Below are 23965 nucleotides of genomic sequence, written 5' to 3'. Positions count from 1 at the left end.
TGATTTTCTGGTCTCCTGAAGGATATGTGTGTGTGTGTGGCTTTTTTCTGAATTACTTAAAATGCACAAGTGTTAGCTTGGATCTATGTCTTTTGGTTGGTCATCCTAATAAATGGGGTTGCTTGGTGGTTTAGTATTGAGGGTTGTTCTACCTGCTCTGTTTAACTATTTTGAGGGTACGGTTTATAATATTAGGAGTATGAGGGTGGTTGTTGTTCTGTCTTTGCTGAGGTTGATGGTGCACCTGTGTCACTTAATTAGGACATGTTGCTACAACACTATGCCATTGCCCATGTAATTTATCACACATTTCATGAAATATAACACAATTGATTACCTTGTTCTTGAAAGTTGGAGTCATCGATGCAAGAGTCCATGTCATCAAAACAAGATCCTTCAATTTTCACTCTTTATACTTGTCTGATTTTGTAGTTGATGGTTTTCCACCTTTTTTTAGCAAATTGAGATGAATTTTTTTCTTTTGAAAAATAATCTCCTAAAGATTGGCTCTGTACAGTGATGAGTATAGTTTTGTGCCATGTACTATCTAATTAAGATGCATGCCACATTATTATTATGATAACAAATGATTATTGTTTGTCTACTTTAACTTTAATCTTTGTTGATTGAGATTCAAGAAACTGCATGTAATTAAATAGGAAAGAGAGGTGGCATTTATTTCTTTGGTCTCTTTAATTATAGTAATAAAATAAGTCAAAACCCAATGAAATTGAAAATGAATTGAATCTGAATTATTTGAACTGAAAAAAGGAAACATTAAAATTCTCTCCGCTTAAAATTTCTTGATTCCTTCAAACTTGTGTGAAAAAATCAGCTTGCATAAAGTTAATTAGAACAGTTTCCCTAAAAATTACTATTATTACAACTCTTTTCATTATTAAAGAACATTCTTTGACAACTGGATATATAGTTGCATTGCTTGGGTGCTCTGTTTTCTGAAAGAGCCATTCCCATTATGGAATAGCCAAACAAGGGTACACTAGTTATGAATATCATGAGCTATGTATATATATAATATTGATATAACATGCTGGAGTGGATCACAGAGCAGAAGAATATTAATTAATTAAAAAATTGGAGTGGTAAATATCACAGTTTTACACAATAATATTTTGTATTTTTACTTAATTAGATTGCCGTTATCTGTTGAATGATTTAATTACTGCTACTGCTGCTGGGTCCCAAATCTGTTTGATTATATCAATTTAATTCTTGCTAAATGATGATTGTGCTACATTCGTGGTTAAATGGTTGGATATGGCAATTATAATTTTTTTTTGTCTGTAATTTTTACAGTTATTCGTGGTTAAGGTTGAAGGCGAAAGTTTTTGGTTAAGGTCTTCCAAGAAGATTTTGTCAAAACGTTGATCGTGTCATGGCAAGGTACAATGCATACTTTAATTCTTTTGATTTGTTAGTTTTGAAGTTGCAATTTAACTTATTATATTTGTACTATAAATTCTATGTTTCTCTTTATTTGTTTTACCTCAATGGGTTTCTAGAGAATTACTTCTAAGACTAGGAACTATTTTCCAACCTAGTAACAAGTCTTTGAATGTCCTTTTCATTGCCCATTCCCTTTGTAGTGAATAACACCCTGCCTCCTCTATTCTTCTAATCTTCACTTTGCAACCCCTTATAAATTTTTCGCCTAAAAAATTTAATAATTATCGATTAGGTTTTGTGATATGCCAAAGGATTGGATGGATCTATCGAGGTATAGCGAAGAGTATATCAATGGTGTTATTAGTTTTTTAAACTTTGCATACTCTGAGGGAGAACCGGACGGACGACAAATTCAATGTCCTTGTAATAGGTGTTGTAACATTAATTGGTATAGAAGAGATGTGGTATTCGACCATTTAGTAGCCGACGGATTTGTTAAGGGATATAGAACATGGATTAAGAAATGAAGATTAAGCTGACTATTATTGTGGTTTATTGGCTAAGATAGAGTGCTATTTAGAATCTTTACATGTATGGTTGACTAATGATTTTTATTAGAAGATACTTTTATTGGCTAAGTAATATTATGGTTTTGATATGGCTATGCTTACTTTAGTTTGAGTTGTATGAATTTTTACACTTAACTTCATTCTAGTACTTTTGGATCAATGTTATAAATATATTTTAGTTAGAGACAATTTTTATTATATAAAGAAATTATTTAGTATAATTATGTATTTATTTTTATTTTTTAATATTCAATTCATTTATACATGTAATCATATTAACTATTATGTTGTATTAAGAATTATTAGATAATTATATATATATACATACAGAAAAAAAGACCTAAGGCTACACTTATATGTACATTAGCTATAATATACAAAAAAAAAAAATGAGACCTAAGGCTACACTTATATATAGTAGCTATAGTATATAAAAAAAAAATAGACCTAAAAAAAAAAAAGAGACCTAAGGCTACACTTATATACAGTAGCTATAGTATACCAAAAAAAAAAAGAGGGACCTAAGGCTACGCTTATAAAAAGTAGATATGGTATACAATGTGGTTACGCTTTACAAGTGATGCAGTAGGGTTGAAAAGTGTAGCCTATTCTGAAGAACGAAAGCTGAAAACCGTAGCCTTTGGTCCTAGACTGCATCACTTGAAAAGCGTAGCCTATTCCCAAACGCCAAAAGCGTAGCCCTTGGTGCAGAAAAGCGTAGCCTTTGAGAATAGGCAACGGCCAAATAGGAATCACCCCAAAAAGCGTAGCCGTAGCTCAAAAAGCGTAGCCGTAGCCTAAGGCATCATTTTTTTTTTCACTTTTGGCTACACTTTTCAAGTGTACCTGAATGGGTGTTTTTCTTGTAGTGAAAATAACCATAGCTTGCTTCAAGCCAACAATCTCCGTGGAATCGACCCTTACTCACGTAAGGTATTACTTGGACGACCCAATGCACGTGCTGGTTAGTGGTACGAGTTGTAAAAAGTGTGATTTACAATTCGTGCACCAAGTTTTTGGCGCTATTGCCGGGGATTGTTCGAGTTTGGACAACTGATAGTTTATTTTGTTGCTTAGATTAGGAAAAAAATTTTTCTTTTTAGTTTAGAGTCTTTTATTCTTGTTTTTGGTTGAAACTATTTTTAAATCCTTATTTTCCTTTTAAAATTTTTTCGAAAATTTTTATAAACTAGTAATTGAGTTTTTCTGTTTGAGTTTAGTTTCGTATTTAAGTTTGGTGTCCTCTGTGTTTCTGTTTTCTTAAAAATTTTTCAACAGTTGTTCATAGCGTTCATCGTGATATTCAAAGTGTTCCTATTTGTTTTCTTTATTTTGATCTAAAAATTTAAGTTTGGTGTCATTTTTACTATTTTTTCTCTTACCTCATTAATTTCAAAAATATGTTTTCTCTCTAACTAATTGAATTTTCGAAAATCTCATTCAAAAATTCAAATTTCTATTTTAAAATTTTTATTTTTTTCCTATTTTAGTTTTAAAATTTCAAAATTCAAAATCTTTTTCAAAAATCATATCTAAAGTTTTTCAAATCTTCTTAATTAAGCAATTAATTTGGTTTTTGAATTTATTTTTCCTTTTTCTTTTACTTTTCGAAATCTATATTTTAATTTCTAATTACTTTACTTTATATTATTTTATATCATTTTCTTTATTTATCCATTTTTTTAATAAAATAAAAATAAAAATATATTTTGTTTGCAATTCATATCAATTCCATTTTATCCATCATGGACCTGAATGGAAATGAACAGTCTAGAAGGACTCTAGGGTCATATGCTAACCCCATTACTGCTGCATATGGGAATAGCATCTGTATACCTCCCATCAAAGCAAGAAGTTTTAAGCTAAATCCTCAACTCATTGTCATGGTGCAGCAAAATTGCCAGTATTCTGGTCTTCCACAGGAAGAACCTACTGAGTTTCTAGCGCAGTTCTTGCAAATTGCTGACACAGTGCGTGACAAAGAGGTAGATCAGGATGTATACAGGCTGTTACTATTTCCATTTGCTGTAAAAGATCAAGCTAAGAGGTGGTTAAATAACCAACCCACAGCAAGCATAAGAACATGGAAACAGTTATCAGACAAATTTCTGAATCAATATTTCCCTCCAAAAAGGATGACACAGCTAAGGCTGGACATCCAAGGCTTTAAACAAGAGGATGAAGAATCCGTTTATAACGCCTGGGAGAGGTACAGAGGGATGCTAAGGAAATGCCCCTCTGAAATATTCTCAGAGTGGGTACAATTAGACATCTTCTACTATGGGCTTACGGAAAAAGCTCAGACATCTCTAGACCACTCAGCTGGTGGATCCATACACATGAGAAAGACTGTTGAAGAGACTCAAGAGCTTATTAATATAGTTGCTAGAAATCAGCATCTGTACATAAGTAATGAGTCCTCCATGAAAGAAGAAGCTAAGGCAGTATCAACTGACATTAGTCCTCAGGAACAAGTTGCTGAACTCAATCAGCAACTATCTTCTATAACAAGGCAGTTAGCAGAATTTAAGGAGATGCTACAAGAAACCGAAATTGCTAACAAGGATATGGAATCACAATTAAATCAGACAAAACAGCAGTTATCAAAATAGATAACAGAGGAGTGCCAAGCAGTTGAATTAAGAAGTGGAAAAACGTTAAATACTCCAACTCAAAGCAGCAGAAAGCCAAGAAAAGAACAGCTGACAGAGGATGAGCAACCTGCTACTCAAAATCCCTCTAAGGACAGTAAGAGCCCAGAGAGGAATATGTCTGGCGATCAAACGCCAAAAATAGGTGAAAAATTGGCGTTAAACTCCAATTCCACGTCTAGTTCTGGCGTTCAAACACCAGAAAAAGGTAGGAATCTGGCGTTAAATGCCCAATCCATGTCCAGTTCTGGCGTTCAAACGCCAGTGAGGGATCAGACACCTGCAAGTGCTGATACTAACTCCCTCAAGAAGGCTTCTCAACCTGCCTCTGTAGGAAACAAACCTACAGCAACTAAGATTGAAGAATATAAAGCCAAAATACCTTATCCTCAGAAACTCCGCCAAGCGGAACAGGATAAATAATTTGCTCGCATTGCAGACTATCTCATGACTCTTGAAATAAAGATTCCGTTTGCAGAGGAACTTGAGCAAATACCCTCTTATGCTAAGTTCATGAAAGAGATCTTAAGTCATAAGAAGGATTGGAGAGAAATAGAAAAATTTTTTCCCACTGAAGAGTGCAGTGCAGTCATCCTAACAACCTTATTAGAGAAGCTTAAAGATCCCGGAAGCTTTATGATACCATGCACACTAGAGGGTACTTGTACCAAGATAGCTCTATGCGACCTTGGGGCAAGTATCAATCTAATTCCTGCATCTACTATTAGAAAGCTTGGCTTGGCTGAAAGGGTCAAACCAACCCGGATATGTCTTCAACTTGCTGATGGCACCATTAAATATCCATCAGGCATAATTGAGGACATGATTGTCAAGGTTGGGCCATTTTCCTTTCCCACTGACTTTGTAGTGCTGGAGATGGAAGAGCACAAAAGTGCAACTCTCATTCTAGGAAGACCCTTCCTAGCAACTGGACGAACCCTCATTAATGTCCAAAAAGGAGAGGTGACCTTAAGAGTCAATGAGGACGAGTTTAAGCTGAATGCTGTTGAGGCAATGAAGCATCCAGACACATCAAAAGACTGCATGCGTGTTGATATTATTGACTCCCTGGTAGAGGAGATCAACATAGCTAAGAGTCTCGAATTAGAGCTAGAAGATATCTTTAAAGATGTCCAGCCTGATCTGGAGGAATCAAAGGAAATAAAAGAGCCTCTGAAGAGAAGGTGACACTTTTTTGGTGATCATAAGCTTTGCTTTAAATCCACAGGAAGAGAAAGCACTACTTCAAGTGCTAAGGACACACAATGCTGCTCTTGGATGGTCCATAAGTGATCTTAAGGGCATCATCCCAGCAAGATGCATGCACAAGATCCTATTGGAGGACGATGCTAAGCCAGTGGTTCAACCACAGAGGCGGCTAAATCCAGCCATGAAGGAGGTGGTGCAGAAAGAGGTCACCAAGTTACTGGAGGCTGGGATTATTTATCCCATCTCTGATAGCCCCTGGGTGAGCCCTGTCCAAGTTGTCCCCGAGAAGGAGGCATGACAGTAGTTCATAATGAAAAGAATGAACTGGTTCCTACAAAAACAGTTACAGGGTGGCATATGTGTATTGATTACAGAAGGCTCAATACAGCTACCAGGAAGGATCACTTTCCTTTACCATTCATAGACCAGATGCTAGAAAGACTAGCAGGTCATGAATACTACTACTTTTTGGATGGCTATTCAGGTTATAACCAAATTGCAGTAGATCCTCAGGACCAAGAGAAAACAACATTCACATGTCCTTCTGGAGTGTTTGCCTACAGAAGGATGCCTTTTGGTCTGTGCAATGCACCTGCAACCTTTCAGAGATGCATGCTCTCTATCTTCTCTGATATGGTAGAGAAATTTCTGGAAGTCTTCATGGATGACTTTTCAGTATTTGGAGATTCATTCAGCTCCTGCCTTGACCATTTAGCACTTGTTCTGAAAAGATGCCAAGAGACTAACTTAGTTTTAAACTAGAAAAAATGTCACTTTATGGTGACTGAAGGAATTGTCCTTGGGCATAAAATTTCAAACAAGGGAATAGAGGTGGATCAAGCTAAAGTGGAAGTAATTGAAAAATTATCACCACCTGCCAATGTTAAGGCAATCAGAAGCTTTCTGGGGTATGCATGATTCTATAGGAGGTTTATAAAGGATTTTTCAAAAATTGCAAAACCTTTGAGAAATCTGCTAGCTGCTGACACGCCATTTGTGTTTGACACAGAGTGTCTGCAGGTGTTTGAAACTCTGAAAGCTAAGCTGGTCATAGCACCAGTTATTTCTGCACTAGACTAGACATTACCATTTGAACTAATGTGTGATGCCAGTGACCATGCCATTGGTACAGTACTGGGACAGAGGCATAACAAGCTTCTGTATGTCATTTATTATGCTAGCCGTGTTTTAAATGATGCCCAGAAAAATTACACAACCACAGAAAAAGAATTGCTTGCAGTGGTTTATGCCATTGACAAGTTTAGATCATACTTAGTAGGATCAAAAGTGATTGTGTAAACTGACCATGCTGCTCTTAAATATCTACTCACAAAGCAGGATTCAAAACCCAGGCTCATAATATGGGTGTTGCTTCTACAAGAGTTTAATATAGAAATAAGAGACAGAAAAGAGACAGAGAACCAAGTAGCTGATCATCTGTCCCGGATAGAGCCAGTAGAAGGGTGATGGGAAAATTTGTGGAAAACTGAATCTTCCAAAATACCCAAAACTAACCGGCAAGTGCACCGGGTCGCATCAAGTAATAAAAACTCACGGGAGTGAGGTCGATCCCACAGGGATTGAAGGATTGAGCAATTTTAGTTTAGTGGTTGATTTAGTCAAGCGAATCAAGTTTTGGTTGGGTGATTTGTGATTTGCAGAAATTAAATTGCATGGGAGTAAAGAGAACAGGGAATTAAAGTGCTGAATCTTAAAGAACAAGAAATTAAATAGCAGAAACTTAGAATGCAAGAAATGTAAATTGTGGAATCTTAAAGTGCAAGAAATGTAAACGGCTAGAATTATAAAGGGAATTGGGGAATGGATTTGCAGAATTTAAACAAAGAGAAGTTGAATTGCATTAAACAGAAGAGTAAAAAGGAATTGGGATTGAAGCGGATCTTGAAGCAGTAAAGTAAATGAACATTAAAAGCAAGAAACAAAATGTAAAATTGGGAATTTAGATCTCAGGGCCCAGAGACTAGAAAACCAAGTCTAGATCTCAATGCCTTCCTAGATCCAACAAGAACAATTTCAAGGGAATTGTAAATTGCAAGGAAAGTAGATGAGAAGTAAGTAACAGAGACAGAAATTTAAATTCAGTAAATAAGCAGAGAGATCCAAGGATGAGATTGAAACAGAATTTCTTCAAATCTCCAACCCAAGATCCAAGACAAGTGTAATTGAAATTGAAAGCAATAAAACTAAGAGGAAGAGGAATGAATTCTCCTTCCCCAAGACAAAGAAATTAAAGATCACTCCAAGTAGCTCAAAACCCAAAAGCTCTCTCCCAAAATCACTCAGTAAAAACTCCCAAAGGAAAAAGCTCTTTCAAAACTTCAAATCCTAAGCTATTTATACACTTTCTTCCAATGATCATTAAGCATTGAATTGGGCCTTTAGTCTTGATGGAATTGGGTTGATAGTAGCCTCCGTTGATTGCTCTTGGTATTGGGAAGAAATCCATTAGTGAACTGGGCCATGAGTCATTCACGTTTGAGCCAACGTTTGAGTCAAACGTTGACTCAAACGTTACTTGAGTGAAATTATGCAGCATAGGCCATTTGCTGTCATCCACGTTTGAGCTAACGTTTGAGGTCAAACGTGAGCTCAAACGTGGTTCTTCCCTCTTGCATGCTTCTTGGGGCTACTTTGTCCTCTTGTTGTGTTGCCAATTTTTGTGCCCAATAGAGACTATTATATATGGTTGGAAAGCTCTGAATGTCAGCTTTCTATCCCACTTGGAATCACCTCAATTGGACATCTACAACTCAAGTTATTCTTGTTTGAAGTGTGCCCCCTTCATGCTGTTTGGCGCCAACGTTTGACCTCACGTTTGAGTCAAACGTTGGCTCAAACGTTGCTGCCTCCAGGGATGCCATTTCTCTTCTCTTTGGCGCCAACGTTTGACCTCACGTTTGAGGCAAACGTTGGTGCAAACGTTGCCTTCCCAGGAGCTTCAATTCTCTTCTCTTTTGGAGCCAACGTTTGACCTCACGTTTGAGGCAAACGTTGGCTCAAACGTTGCCTTCCATGAGCTTCATTCTTCAGCCAACGTTTGACCTCAACATTTGAGGCAAACATTGGCGCAAACGTTGGCTTTCCCCAGGGTGTTCTTCAACTGCTACTCACGTTTGAGTTGACGTTTGAGGCAAACGTTAGCTCAAACGTGAATTCCATTTTCTCAAACCCATTCTTGCAACCTTCTTCCATAATGTTGGCACACCTTTTGTTTCCTTTCTTCACCTACAAGTAATCAAAACAACCAATCAAAGTATCACAAAATTCACAAGGTTTATAAATCAATTAATTATCAACTAAAGTTGGCTTGAACCTCATGATTTTGTATCAATTAAAAGGTGGTTGATTGATTTAAGGAAACCATGCAATTCCAATTCAAATGGCTAATTTATAATACAAGAAAGTGCATAAAACTAAATGAAAACAAAAGAAAAAGGCTAGTGAAACTAGGCTAAGATGACTTGTCATCAAAGGGACGTCATTTTCCTCTATTGAGATCTCTGAAACCTTTCCGGATGAGCAACTGTTTGCCATCCAGGAACACACCATGGTTTGCAGACATTGCAAACTATAAAGCTGCAAGATTCATACCCAAGGAGTATAGCAAGCAACATAAGAAAAAATTAATTACTCATGCAAAGTACTACCTGTGGGATGAACCATATCTCTTTAAGAAATGTGTAGACGGAATAATCCGTAGGTGTGTACCTAGAGAAGAAGCACAGAAGATCCTATGGCATTGTCATGGATCACAATATGGAGGACATTTCGGAGGTGAGCGAACAGCCACAAAAGTCCTCCAATGTGGCTTCTACTGGCCCACTCTCTATAAAGACTCCCGAGAGTTTGTGCGTAACTGTGATAGCTGCCAGAGAGCTGGTAATCTGCCTCACAGTTACGCCATGCCTCAGCAAGGGATCTTAGAGATTGAGTTATTTGACGTATGGGGTATTGACTTCATGGGACCTTTCCCACCATCATACTCAAACACTTATATTCTGGTGGCAGTCGACTATGTATCCAAATGGGTAAAGGCCATCTCAACACCCACCAATGATACTAAGACAGTGCTGAAGTTCCTCCAGAAGCATATCTTCAGCAGGTTTGGTGTCCCTAGAGCACTAATCAGTGATGGGGGCACTCACTTCTGCAACAAACAGCTTTACTCTGCTATGGTCCGATATGGAATTAGCCACAAGGTGGCAACTCCGTATCATCCACAGACAAATGGGCAAGCTGAAGTCTCTATTAGAGAAATAAAAAGAATCCAGGAACGGACTGTACGTACCCGTAGAAAGGATTGGGCAAGAAGCTTGGATGACGCTCGTGGGCATACAGAACAGCATTCAAGACTCCTATAGGGACCTCTCCATATCAGCTTGTGTATGGTAAGGCCTGTCATCTGCCAGTGGAACTGGAGCATAAGGCCTACTGGGCAACCAGATTCCTAAACTTTGATGCTAAATTAGCTGGAGAAAAAAGATTGCTCCAGCTGAATGAGCTAGAGGAATTCAGACTCACTGCTTTCGAAAATGCTAAGCTTTACAAAGAGAAAGCAAAAAGGTAGCATGACAGAAAGCTATCATCTAGAGTCTTTGAACCAGGACAGAAGGTTCTGCTATTTAACTCTAGGCTCAGGCTATTCCCCAGGAAACTGAAATCCCGGTGGAGGGGACCATATGTGATTACAAGTGTGTCACCATATGGCTATGTGGAGCTTCAAGACATTGATTCTAATAAGAAGTTCATTGTTAATGGACAGAGAATCAAGCATTATCTTGAAGGCAATGTTGAGCAAGAGTGCTCAAAGTTGAGGCTAGATTAAAAGCTCAGCAAGGTAAAGAATCAATTGCATAAGTTTACAGGGTTACAGAAGGATTCAGAGTACAAAACAGGGAGATGGAGCTCACTGGCAAGAAAACGCCAGTAAGAGGTATATTTGGGCGTTAAACGCCCAAAAGAAGCATCTACTAGTCGTTTAACGCCAGTAATGATACCTTTCTGGGCGTTAAACGCCAGAATGGGTACCATTCTGGGCGTTTAATGCCACACTTACAGCATCCTGGGCGTTCAAAAAAACGCCCAGTGACAAAGGATTTTGGCGTTTAACGCCAGCCAGAAGCAACAGCTGGGCGTTAAACGCCTAAAAGAGGCTACAGAGGGGCGTTAAACGCCCAAAACATGCAGCAGTTGGGCGTTTAATGCCAGGATTGTGGAGAGAAGGAAGTTTTGTTTTCCAAATCTATTTTTTTAAATTTTCATGATTTCATCCACAATTTCTTGCATAAACATGTTACAAACTCTCATCTTTCAATTTCAAATTCAAAAAAATCTTTATCCTAAAAATCTTTCTTCATTCTTCTTAAACCCCTCTTAAAATCTTTTTCAGAATCCATATATCTCTTAATTCCGTTTCAAATCTTTTTCAAAAACTCATCTATCTTTTTAAATTCTTTTCAAATCTTTTTCAAACTATCATATTATCTTTTCAAAATTTAATCTATCTTTTTCAAATCCCCCTATTATCTTTTCAAATTTAAAATTTCATCTTTTGTATATCATAATTATCTTTTTACAAATCATATATTCTATCATATCTTTTTCAAAATTTTTAAACCCACCCCCTCCTTTATAAATCCAAACTCGGCCTCCCCTCTCCTCCACAATTCGAACTTGCCTCTTCTTCTATTCCTCTCATTTCCTTTCTTTTGCTTGAGGACAAGCAAACTTCTAAATTTGGTGTGTTGTGTTTTACATGATCACTGAGCTAAGACTCACTGAGATCATGGCTCCTAGAGGAAAATAAACCACTTCAAGAGGAAAGAAAGAGAATATTCCAAAACCACTTTGGAATCAGGAGAAGTTCTTAACAAAAGAATATTCAGACCATTACTACAGAATAATGGGTCTAAGATCAGTGATCCCGGAAGTTAAATTCAATCTGAAAGAAGACGAATATCCGGAGATCCAAGAGCAAATTCAAAACAGGGGCTGGGAAATCCTAGCTAATCCTGAGACAAAGGTGGGAAGAAACATGGTTCAGGAATTCTACGCAAATGTGTGGCAAACAAATAGGCAGAGAAGGGTCGGAATCGCCTTTTACACCTTTCGAACCATGGTCAGAGGGAAAGCTATTTACTTCCACATTGACAAAATAAGAGAGATCTTCAAGCTGCAGCAACTACAAGATGATCCGTATTCCTTCAGTAAGAGAATGGTGAGATCAGATAAGCCCTTGGACTAAATTCTGAAGGATATATGCATCCCTGGAACCAAGTGGACAACCAACACAAAGGGTGTCCCAAATCAACTCAAGAGAGGGGATCTCAAACCAGTCGCCAGAGGCTGGCTGGACTTCATTGGGCGTTCCATATTGCCCACCAGTAACCGCTCTGAGGTTACCCTCAAAAGAGCAGTCATGATCCATTGTATTTTGCAGGGAAACAAAGTGGAGGTTGAAGATCTGATTTCGAGTGAGCTCTACACAATTGCAAACAAGAACTCCAAAGAAGCTAAATTGGCTTACCCAAGCTTAATATCTCTACTATGCAAGGATGCTGGGATAAAGATGGGAGTGGATGAGAATATCTCAGTCGAGCACCCAATCACAAAAAAATCAATGGAAGGACAATAGGTGCAAGACAACCCCATCAAAAGGAGGGCACAGGAGTTCCTCCCAGAAATCCCTCAGATTGATTACTGGACCCGCCTAGAGGCCTCTGTCACCAAGCTGCAAGAAGCTATGGATCAACTAAAAGAAGAACAGCAAGTTCAAAATAATATGCTCTGCAAACTGCTGAAGGAACAAGAGGAGCAAGGGCGTGAGCTACAGGAGCTGAAACGCCAGAAGCTATCTCTTGAAGAGCCAAGCACCCCACAGACTAAAGGAGCATCCATCTCCCAAAATAAAGGTTGTTGAGTCCTAATCTTAAGCCTTAAATCTGTGATAACTTTTACTATTAGAAATCTGCCTTAGAAGTTATATGAGTAGTAGTAATTAGTACCTTTATCTTTATTTTTTATTTTATTTTATTTTTCTATCCCCAAATAAGTGATAATTTATCTTTCTTATCATCATTAAACATGAATAAAATAGCAGATTTTTAGAATAAGGAGGCAATTTTATTTTCGAGTTTTAATAAGAAAAAATTCAAATTATTTATATGTGGTGGCAATACTTTTTGTTCTCTGAATGAATGCCTAAACAGTGCATATGTCTTTTGAATTTGATGTTTATGAATGTTAAAACTGTTGGCTCTTGAAGAATGATGAAAAAGAGAAATATTATTGATAATCTAAAAAATCATGAAATTGATTCTTGAAGCAAGAAAAAGCAGCAAAAAAAAAAAGTCAATAGCCCTTTAAACCAAAAGGCAAGGGTAAAATAAAAAGGGTCCAAGGCTTTGAGCATCAGTGGATAGGAGGGCCCAAAGGAATAAAATCCCGGCCTAAGCGGCTAAACCAAGCTATCCCTAACCATGTGCTTGTGGCGTGAAGGTGTCAAGTGAAAATCTTGAGACTGAACGGTTAAAGTCGTGATCCAAAGCAAAAAGAGTGTGCTTAAGAACTCTGGACACCTCTAATTGGGGACTCTAGTAATTCTGAGTCACAATCTGAAAAGGTTCACCCAGTTATGTGTCTGTGGCATTTATGTATCCGGTGGTAATACTGGAAAACAAAGTGCTTAAGGCCACGGCCAACACTCATAAAGTAGCTGTGTTCAAGAATCAACATACTAAACTGGGAGAATCAATAACACTATCTGAATTCTAAATTCCTATAGAGGCCAATCATTCTGAACTTCAAAGGTTGAATGAAGATGCCAAAACTGTTCAGAAGCAAAAAGCTACTAGTCCCGCTCATCTAATGAGAATTTGAGCTTCATGTAAAACTCTGAGATGTTATTGCCTCTTGACCTTCTTTCTATCCTGTTTTATTTATCTAGTTACTTGAGGACAAGGAACAGTTTAAGTTTGGTGTTGTGATGAGCGGATATTTTATATACTTTTTGGGGGTATTTTCATTATAGTTTTAGTAGGATTTAGCTACTTTTTAGTATAATTTTATTAGTTTTTATTTAAAAATCACATTTCTGGACTTTACTATGAGTTTGTGTATTTTTCTGTGATTTCAGGTATTTTCTGGCTGAAATTGAGGGATCTGAGCTTTAATCTGATTCAGAGGCTGAAAAAGGACTGCAGATGCTGTTGGATTCTGACCCTGCTTCACGCGAAATGGATTTTCTCGAGCTACAGAAACCCAATTGGCTTGCTCTTAATTGTGTTGGAAAGTAGACATCCAGAGATTTCCAGCAATATATAATAGTCCATACTTTGCCCGAGTTTTGACGACGCAAACTGGCGTTGAACGCCAACTTCCTGCCCTATTCTGAAGTTAAATGCCAGAAAAAAGTTACAAACCAGAGTTAAACGCCACAAACAAGCTGCAACCTAGCATTTAACTCCAAAAGAAGCCTCTACAAGTGTAAAGGTCAATGCTCAGCCCAAACACACACTAAGTGGGCCCCAGAAGTGGATTTCTACACTATCCATCTTAGTTTACTCATTTTCTGTAAACCCTAGCTATTAGTTTAGTATAAACACAACTTTTAGAGACTTACTATGTATCTCATGACATTTTTACACTTTACATTGTATTTCTGACGGCATGAGTCTCTAAACCCCGTGGTTGGGGGTGAGGAGCTCTGCTGTGTTTCGATGAATTAATGCAATTACTACTGTTTTTCATTCAATCACGCTTGTTTCTATTCTAAGATATTCACTCGTACTTCACCCTGATGAATGTGATGATCCGTGACACTCATCATCATTCTCACCTATGAACGTGTGCCTGACAACCACCTCCGTTCTATCTGCACTAGCTTGAGTGTGTATCTCTTAGCCTTCAGGTTCATGATCAGAGTCTTCGTGGTATAGGCTAGAATTATTGGCGGCCATTCCTGAGATCCGGAAAGTCTAAACCTTGTCTGTGGTATTTTGAGTAGGATCTGGGAAGGGATGACTGTGACGTGCTTCAAACTCGCGAGTGCTGGGCGTAGTGACAGACGCAAAAGAATCAATGGATTCTATTCCAACATGAGTGAGAACCAACAGATGATTAGCCGTGCGGTGATAGCGCATTTGGACCATTTTCACTGAGAAGATGGATGGTAAACCATTGACAATGGTGATCCACCAACATACAGCTTGCCATGGAAGGAGACATGCGTGTGTGAAGAAGAAGATAGTAAGAAAGCAGAGATTCAGAAGACAAAGTATCTCCGAAACCTCAATCTGTTCTCCATTACTGCATAATAAGTATTATTTATTTTATGTTAATTACTTTTTATAAACCCAACATTTTTATTATTAATTTCCTGACTAAGAATTAGAAAATAACCATAGCTTGCTTCAAGCCAACAATCTCCGTGGGATCGACCCTTACTCACGTAAGGTATTACTTGGACGACCCAGTGCACTTGCTGGTTAGTGGTACGAGTTGTGAAAAGTGTGATTTACAATTCGTGCACCAGGACACAACCCACCATGGTATTATCGTTCCTTTTTCAATTTCTTTTTTTTTTGTTTTGGTTGTTTTTGAGTTTTATTTTATTCTATCTTCATTGAACCTTGAATTATTCATAGCATCCACATTAGCATTGCATTGTTGCATCCTGTAAATAAAAAAAAAAAACGCATCACGCGTGCGCATGGGCCACACGTGGGCGTCGAATCGAAATCGGCGTCACAAATCCAACGTCCAGAAAGTTGGGCTGGAATTGTGCGGCTGTGGTGCATTAGGCACAATTTGGGCCACGCGATCGCGTCCGTGACGTGAACGCGTCACCTTCATTATACCTCACCCATGCGATCGCGTCAGTGACGCGAACGCGTCACTTTCACTTCACACACACCACGTGAAAGCGTGGGCGACGCATATGCGTCGCGTGGAAATCTTAGCCCCCTAATTGGAAACAGAGAGTTGCGCCAAAACAACGCTGGAATTTTGCGTTTTGCACAATTCTGAGCGACGCGTACGCGTGCCCAACGCGTACGAGTCACTTTCATTATCCCATAATCATGCGTTCACATCAATGACACGTTCGCATCATTGCCCTTTTTGCCTCAATCACGCTATCGCATGACCCACGCGTTCGCGTGGATTCGAATGCACTAAACACCACCCACACAAAATCCTAACCCATTTCGCGTCACCCCCCTAATCCCCCTCTGCACTCTCTCTTCTCATCTCTCCAACCACCACTACACCACCGTCCCACCCTCACCGAGCCACCAGACCACCATCGCCGACCAAGACCGCCGCCCACCATCGCTGAAACCCCCCTCCCTTCTCTTCTTCCCCCCTTCTTCCTCTACTCCACTACCCTTCTCCCCCACTGCCGCGCCGCCCCGTCCCCGAGCAGCCCAGCACCGCCGCCACCACCCAAGACCTCAGGCCGACCACCACCACCCCCATAACACTCACCATCCTCGCCCCTCTTCCTCTCTTCTCCCCTCTCCCTCTGCCAACCCCCACTGCCACCAAGGACCGTCGCTGCACAGCCTTGCCACCACCGCGAAACCCCAGCGCTGCCGTGTCAACCACCCAACCCATTACCATCTCTCTGAGTTCTTGCTTTGTGCCTCTGCCCACCAGGTCCCGCCGAACACTGATTCCTTTTTCCCGTTGATAAGTTAGTTGCATTTTTTTTTTCAAAATTAGGATAGTTAGAGATGCATGATCGTAGTGGATTTTAGGTGGTTAGGTAGCTAGAATGTGGTTAGTGGATTTAGGCCTGATAATTGCGCTGTTCTTGTTAATTATTTTATCTATTCCGTAATTTTGAATATGTTGTGATGCTGATATTGTTCATATGCTGCTCTTTACTATTCTTTGATGCAAATTAAAGTTTGTTTAATTTAAATTCATGTGAATTACTATTTGTTACTCTTTTCTGCACTACCTTATTATCATATGAACTGTTTTTGCTGTTGTTTATTACCCGGGAATGTCCAATTTTTAGACAAAATGCTGCCGAATTTTTTTCAGCAAATTGTTTCAACTCAACCACCATTCATGAATTAGTTTTGGAAATTTTAAGTTTGCACTAATTGGTTTCAACCAACGCAATTCATGAATGCACGGGCTAGCTTTCTTATTCTTTCTGATTCCCTTATTTGTTTAAATCAACATTATTGATGATTTCACTTTAATTTTGCATTTCTTTTCTATGATTAAATCAACAATAATCTGCAATATTTACTTGAATTTGAGTTACTTCTTTTCAACTTTGTCCAATTTTAGTTAATTGGGAACCAAAACACCGTGCCACTTACTTTAACTTCATTTTTAACTCTTAACCACTTTTAACTTTCTAACTCTTTAGTTTTCAACTAACCACTTTAAAAAACCACTTCAAGGCATGTTTTCTATTTTTCCTAATTAACAAGAGTTTCACATATCATATATTTTGGAATGTGATTTCTATTCTTCAACTTTTAACTTGCCTACAATCCAAAATTTTACATCAATTTAACTTAATTCGTGCTTATATTGCCACTTTAATCCTCTTTTGCCCCTCTATGCTTCTATTGATATATTCCTATTTGCTTACCTATTTTCCTGCTTTAATTCTTAAACTGTATCCTGGAATTTCTACTTTTCAGGATGTCTGACCCTAAAAGTAAAAGAAAGGGTAAAGCCACCACTGGCAAAAGGAGAAGAGGAGAATCATCTACCTCTATATTAGATATCCTTCATGACGATTCCTGGCGGGAAAAGAATTTTACCACGCAGGAAAAGGCCGATCAGATACTGCCTGCCACAGACCCTATCAAGTTTGCCAACAGATATTGTGAGCTAAAGTATCCAGTTTTGCCACTTCCAGGAACCTATACCTGGAAAGGACCCTTAAAATTTCAGAAGAACTCAAACAATACACTTCAGAACAAATTAAACAGAGAGGCTGGTTCTTCTTGGAAAGAAACTTGACTGAAGTTAACTCATCCTGGGTCAGAGAATTCTACTGTAACTACTTCAAAACCTCCCTGAATGCAGTACAGCTTCGAGGCAAGCAGATTCTGGTTACTGAAGAAGCAATAGAAGAAATCCTCCAGCTCCTACCTAAATCGGATCCGCTAGACGGTTACCAAAAGGCTGAGGAGGATATGAGATTCAAGAGATTTGACTGGGATGCAGTCAAGAGGACTATAGCTCTTGATCTTACTGTCCCATGGGTCATGAGCAAGTCCATAGTGGCCCCAAAGGGAATTAAGCCCATTTATCTGAATGATGAGGCTCGACTTTGGCAGTAGATTTTGAGTAACTACGTGATGCCGAGCACTCATGAGACGGAGGTGCCAGCTGCCATGATCACCCTCATCTGCTGTGTGATGGAGGGAAAGGCCTTATATCTTCCCCGCTTTATCCGGTATTTCATGGCCAGAGTCCATGTCAGAGGCACCCTCCCTTTTCCATATTTGATCACTCAGTTGGGCCGCTGAGCTGAGGTGCCCTGGGAGCTAGCAGATGAGAAGCCAACCGCCGCCGACTGCAAGAAGATCATCCCTCACAGCAGAAAGTTTCAGGCTTTGGGCTACAGACCTCTATTTCTCACTGCCTCTGCTGAGGCAGCCACATCTTCCGCTGCCCCTTCATCTACTGCTGCACCAGCCACTACCACGGCACCTCCACCTGCTTCAGAGCCAATCTACCACTTAGTGCGCCGCCTCTTCGAGCACCTGGATCGTATGGAGCGTCGCAGCAAGTGACGCTATGAGCACTTAAAGTTGATGATCTGATCCAGCAGTGACATGCCCTCCGAGCCTGACACACCATCGGAGCCATCTGATGCGGAGGCGGACGATCACGAGGAGGAGGCACGTACAGAGGTTGAGCAGAGAGGACCTGAGCAGGCTGCGCCACATCATGAGGAGCCCCATCAGATACAGCCGGCTGATCCAGAGATCCCTCTACGGATAAAGCCTCCGCTTTAGCAGGCAGACCCTCCGACCTTCATACAGACTACAAACCCTCAGCCCACCACCGAGACACCAGCAGCACATCCTTCCGGAGATGCCACTTCTTCACACACAGTTTGATATAGCATCGAGGACGATGCTATTATTTAAGTGTGGGGAGGTCGCCATCTCCGGCGAACTTTATTTTGGTGAACCACTTTTCAGACTCTCTTTTATCCTATTTTGTTTATTTTCTGTATTTTATTTTTATTTTTATTTTATTTTTATCTTATCTTATTTATCTTTTAGTACTTGCATATTTTTTTGTATTTTTACTTTATTTCTGCATTTTGTACTTTGGTTTATATATATATCTTAGATATTTAGTTTAGTTTAGTTTGCACATTTAGTTTATTAGTTGTGATATAGAATATATGGATTAATTAGTTTAGTTTACCCTTTTAGTATATGATGAATTGGTTTAATTGAAAATAAAAAGAGTAAACTAGAAACTTTAGTATAATAGAATCACAACAATCCACACACCTTATATATATAGCAATAAATGTTGGTTAATTGACAACATTTTTCAAGAAAAATACTAAATTTTATAAAAGCCATTCTAAGATTCACATTGAGTTGAATGGAACTTCTTGCTCTTTACTTGCATGACATACATAATTGATATATGGTTTTTGAGCCAAAGAACATACAACCCGTGAGTTTTTTAGCTTAATTGTATGGTTACATTCAACCATAAATTTCATTCCTGTGTGTTTCGCACTTCTTTTCTATGCTTGTAATCTTAACTTTGTTTCAATCTATATGTCCAATATAGAATGTAGATACATACATGCATGTGATTGAGGCCATTATTTGAATTTTTGCTCACTTATCCCAAAAAAGCCTACCTCCTACATCACCCTTGTTAGCCCCCTTGAGCCTTTTAATCCCCTTTTGTTCTATAACCACATCACTAGCCTTAAGCAGAAAAACAAAGTGTGGGAAAACGTGGGAACATGGGTTGATAGGAAAGGTATTAAATTAAGAAATTAATCAGAAATTTTGGGAGCATGCTCATGAGAAACCAATTTAAATTAAAAAACCATGTGCATTGATATATGTTATAATTGAAAAAAAATCCTTTTTAATTAAATAAGTAAATAAGGGGACAAAATTACTCCAATAATAAGTTTAGTAAAGAAATCAATGCACATGAGGTAGAATTAAAATAAAATTGGTATATGAGTATGTAATAAGAAAGTGGGAAAATTGGGAAGACCAGGATGATTTTGAATTTTTATAGAGAATATATATGTTAGGTGAGATCTTAGACTAATCAAGGATTCAACTTATAGCTCACTTAGCCTTATATATATATATATATATATATATATATATATATATATATATATATATATATATATATATCCTCACCTTTACCTTGGCCCCATTACAACCTTAAAAAGACCTCATGATGTTTGTATGTATGCATTAGATATTTGTTGATTGGTTAGATGAAGAACAAAGTTTTAGAAAACATGAATAGAAAAGAATAGAGTGATTAACCCCAAACACTAAGTGATTAGAGAGTAAACGCAAAAATCCAGTGAGGATTCAATAGCTCATCTCCATATATCCAGATTTAATTATTTAATTGTCTTGCAAGTTTGTGAAATATTTTAACTCAACTCAATTGTGAAAGTGCTTTAACATGATTTAGGCTTGGCTATGCATATATGATTCCTTGAAATTATGAATCAAATTAAACCATATGTAAGCTCTATATATATACGTGGATGATAGTTAGAATTGCATGTTTCATTTAGGTAGCTTGCATTTAGAATAGGTTGCATTGCATAAGATTCCACCATTCTACCTTCACTTTTTCTCTTGGATTTAGCATGAGAACATGCTAGTGTTTAAGTGTGGGGATGTTGATAAACCCCTATTTTATGATTCATCTTGTCCTCAAATTGAGTATTTTTATCAATTCTTCACCCACTTATTTATAAGAATTGCATGGTTTTACTTTCCCTTCATTATTTTATAATATATGTGAAAACATGTTTCCTATGCTTTAAAAATATTAATTTTAATTATCCTTTATTACCATTCGATGCCATGATCTGTGTGTTAAGTATTTTCAGGTTTCATAAGGCAGGAATGGCTTAGAGGATAGAAAGGAAACATACAAAAATGGAACGAAAGCACAAAAATGGAGTTTTGAAGAAAAGGGCAGCGACGCGAACTCATGGACGACGCGGACGCGTGCCTAGTGCAAAATGGCAGCGACGCGCACACATGGATGATGCGGACACGTGCCTTGAGCAGAATGCAATTGACGCGTACGCGTGACTGACGCGTACGCGTGACAAGAAAAAACTCCAGACCACGCGAACGCGTGATCCACGCGCACGCGTGACGGACGCCACATGCAAGGATCTGTAGAAAACGCCCTCAACGATTTCTGGACCCTCTTTCGGCCCAAATCCAAGCCAGAAATACAGAATATAAGCCAGAGAATGGGGAATTCAAAGGAGAACAATAACAATAATTCATACAACATTCATATTCATAATTATTAGGTTTTAGATGTAGTTTTTAGAGAGAGAGGCCCTCTCCTCTCTCTTAAGTTTTAGGAATAGGATTTCAACTTCTTCTCAGGTTCAATGTTCCTTTAATTTACTTTCTAGTTTTATTTATTCTATTACTTTAATTGTTATTTATCTTTTCAATTTGATTTATGATTTTTCCTATGTTAAGATTGAATATTCTATTTAATATTATTTGAGGTATTTCAGATTTATGATTGTTTTATTCTATTTATAATGCTTTCAATTTAATTTATGATTTATTTTCTCCTTTTTCTTTGGTTAAGTAATTGGTAACACTTGAGTTATCAAACTCAGCAGTTGATTGGAAATTAGGATTGCTGATTGATTTGGATCCCTCTAAATCTAGTCTTTCCATAGGAGTTGACTAGGACTGAGGAATCAAGTTAATTAATCCACTTGACTTACCTTTATTTAGTAAGGGTTAACTAAGTGGGAGCAAAATCCAATTCTCATCACACCTGATAAGGATAACTAGAATAGGATTCCCAGTTCTTATACCTTGCCAAGAGTTTTCTTTATAATTATTAATTTATTTTTCTTGCCATTTAAATTACTTGTTTCCTATTTCAAAAATCCAAAAACATACTTTTTTTCATAAACAATAATAAATCACACCTCCCTGTAATTTCTTGAGAGACGACCCGAGGTTAAATACTTCGGTTATAAATTTTATTGGGTTTTGTTACTTGTGACAACCAAAGTTTTTGTACGAAAGGATTCCCTGTTAGTTTAGAAGCTATACTTACAATGCGATTATTTTTATAAAAATTCTTTACTAGCAAGAATCCGTTCATCACTCCCCATAAGTCCAATTTAAGGAGAATAAACAAAAGTGCTAGGTGGGAGACACCCCACCATGGTAACTTCTTCTCATTTATCTTTTTGTACATATTGGTAATTAGTTTAAATTCATGTTTTTGGTTGATTTGTTGAGTATAATTGATAGTTTAGTATGTTAAATAAGGTTTTAAGGTGTTTTGGTAGCTGTTTGGAGGTTTGAAATGCTTGGATTAGTGCAAAAATATAGAAAAAGAAAAAAATTTTGAAAAACAGAGCACCATCCGCTACGCACACTGCGCGTGTACGCGTGTATCAAGCATTTTCGCCTACCCACGTGGACGCGCTATGTACGCGTACGCGTGGATTGAGAAATTCCACCCCAAGCCAAAAACCAGAGAGTTGTGCGAACGTTGCGCGCGCATTGTGCCTTTCGCACAAACCAACTCGCACTTACGCGCACATGACGCGTACACGCCGCTCTCGAAATAAGCCATCGACGCGGACGCGCCATGTACGCGTACGTGTCGTGTCCATTGCACCACCATCCGCGCGCGCGCCATACACGCGTACGCGCGGATGTTCTTCCTTCAACACATTTTTTCTTCTCCTCTTTCCATTTCTTTCCTTCTCCTTTCTTCTTCCCTTCTTTTACCCCTCATTCAACACTCCCAAACACCATTGATAACCATTTATTTTAGTTATTTAATTAGTTAGTTAGTTAATTAGTTAGTTAGTTAGTTGATTAGTTAGTTAGTTTAATTTTTATTTCTTTTTTCTCTTTTTCATTGTAAGTGTTGGATCATTAATCTTGTTTACCATTAATTGCTGCTGAGTACAAACGGGATGTCATCTTCACTTCATTATGTTTACAATCTTTGTTGGATTCTATTGTTGAGGTTATATTTTGCTACTTGGTTTTGAGTTTTTCATGCTTACCTTTTAAGAATACCAAGTGATAAGAATTGCCTTCGAGCTTGTAACTCTTCTTGAATTGCATAATTTGGCCACCACGTAATTTCAATCCTTTCCCTCAATTTGGCAATTTCTTGATATTGGATGTTGAGCATTTATCTTAATTCATTGTGCTTCATGATCATATGCATCCATAGGTTTATAGCTTGAATGCTCTCATGCTTCTTTAATGCTTGTTTTACCTTACAAGCTTACTTAAAGCATCTCAAGCATACTAGAATAAGTAAAGTGCATGCTTCTTTAGTGACATAGCTTTTATGCTAATGTGTGTTCTAAACCGCACGCAATTTAGAATTCTCACACTTATTTGTCATTAATGTCACACTAATTCACTCACTCAATTCTAGTGATTAGTACCTCATTCCAATAATGCATGCTTCCTTGCTTTTGTTTTCTCATCCTATGGTGTTATATTTTTGTTTTTTCATGAATGATGCACCACAAGCAAAAATGAAAGCGCAAACAACACGCTGCAACCGGTTGATCTACCAGCTGAAGGTAGCAATCCAGAAAGTCGTCATACCCCTTGCTCATATTCGAATGCACCAAGGACGGTGCAAACTTTTAAGTGTGGGGAGGTCGTCCGACCGGTCGGCGATTTTGGGTGACAAGTTTCTAATCTCCACACTTTTGCATTCCGTTCTAGGTTTTTAGGATTTTTTACTTGCATTTTCTTATTTTTGCATATGTATACATAATAAGCTTAGTCAAAATAATGAAGTTTCCAAGATTTCTATCTATAGGGCACCAATTGATTTGAGTGAAAACTTTTCATAGAA

Source organism: Arachis ipaensis, chromosome B5 (genome assembly GCF_059453495.1).
Source record: "Arachis ipaensis isolate K30076 ecotype BB chromosome B5, ASM5945349v1, whole genome shotgun sequence".
Classification (NCBI taxonomy): Eukaryota; Viridiplantae; Streptophyta; class Magnoliopsida; order Fabales; family Fabaceae; genus Arachis; species Arachis ipaensis.
The sequence above is the reverse complement of the archived record's forward strand: the minus strand, read 5'-3'. Positions refer to the sequence as shown.